This window comes from Anneissia japonica, unplaced genomic scaffold (genome assembly GCF_011630105.1).
Source record: "Anneissia japonica isolate Jap-2015-1 unplaced genomic scaffold, ASM1163010v1 scaffold694_len1028156_cov167, whole genome shotgun sequence".
Taxonomy (NCBI): domain Eukaryota; kingdom Metazoa; phylum Echinodermata; class Crinoidea; order Comatulida; family Comatulidae; genus Anneissia; species Anneissia japonica.
In genome coordinates this window covers 850,462-852,318 of record NW_022727885.1, presented here as the reverse complement: position 1 = coordinate 852,318, position 1,857 = coordinate 850,462, and positions in this window count along the sequence as shown.

Below are 1,857 nucleotides of genomic sequence, written 5' to 3'. Positions count from 1 at the left end.
TGGCTATGTTTGGTAATTATAATTGTACAATCTCAGGTTCCTATTCAATTTGTTTACGTATGTCAGTGTTCTTCTCCCATTAACAAATTATGTATTCTGGTAATTTTTAGATATTTATAAACTTACCGTTTTTATTTCAAATCCTAAAATGTTGTTATAAAATGTCGGAATATCTGCAGACAGTAAGTAATATCCGAAATCAAAACAGGAACTACAAACGCATAGTGCCAACACAGGTGCAGACGTAACAATTTGCTTCCACGGTACAGTGTATACCTGCTGATCAAAATAACAGTAAGGTATCCTTAACATTACAATACCACATCTACAAACATATTTTTGCTATAATAACTGATAATATTATACTGATTTAATAATCTTAACATTGTATTTTACTCTCTCAGTTTGCATTTGTTCAGATCGAGGTATATATTTTCTATTCCACCGGTTGTTGTCTGCCTCATCGGACCCTACAATGCACCACCCAACGCTCCAAGTAATTCCACAAATACCTTAAAATACAAAAGTAATATGAAATGAAAAATACACTGACTATATGAATTACTTCATTACATATAGTATATACAGCAGTAGCCCATATTATGTAATAGCATTTGTTTACCCTATGATTTGTTGTTTACTTGGTTGAATAACTCACACAAACTTATTAGCGACAGTGAAAATATATTTTTTAGTTCATTTTTTTTCTCTTTACTTAATTTATTTCAGAATTATTAAATATAGTAACGAATATATAATATATGTGCCCATATCGTCACATCATTTTAATGGACATATGCAATTTTTCTTTCAAATAAAATTGTGATAGTCTGTATTAAAAGTAACAACATAATATATCAGTGGATTTCGATTTCCCTCACATTTATTAGTTACAACAAATTGATTTATCATTAGTTAACATATTTGAGAGAATAACACATTCATTAGTTTTTAAACTTTATTTACATTTGTATGGTTGTGTTATCACTGATATTATTTATTGTGATGATTTATATAACCTACGTTAATAAATATCTATAATATAATATAAACAAATGATTGATTGAATAACCGAATATTGCTCCTCACAATCTTTTCATTGAATCTTACCGAATATATAGAATGTCGATGGCCATCCTAAAGATGAGCAAATCCAAGCCGAAACATAACTTGATAGTATTGGCCCTAAATTTGAACCTCAAAAAACGTTGTAAGATATTAATGTGAGAACAAAGCGGACAACGTTTTATTGTCGTATACGTTTTCAACATCAAACATGACCCTCTCCCCCCCCCCCCCTTTCTCTCTCTCTCTCTCCCACCCCTTCTCTCTCTCCCCCTCTCTCGTGCGGTTGCTTACTATACTTGATGTCAGCAATTTTCACAACATCAATGCGTGCAATAGGCCTGCTTACCTGACAATGCAATTGATAAAAATGTACTACGTTCGTTCAATGTCGACCATTTTGTAATGATGTTAATTATTCCTGGAAAAACAACTCCCTATATTGATAGCGAGACATTTTAAGTAACAAAATAAATCGTAAATTACACAAATGCAACAAACTACAATTTACTAACAAATATATGATATTATATATAATAAAAAAATAATCTTCTACACAAACTGTAAGGAGTACGAAGTATGTTACTGTTGTGTTTTATACAGTATTGTAAATTTAGAGCAATATTAGTGGCAATTCCATCAATTTTTCTTACCCATACAGTTGTACGAATGGCTTTCTTTTGCACGCAGAATATGTATATGTAAAACTAGGTTATGTGCAACGCCATATTTGATTACAGTAAGTTAATTGAAGTAGGTTTAATATATATATATAGTCAACAGAGCAGAAAT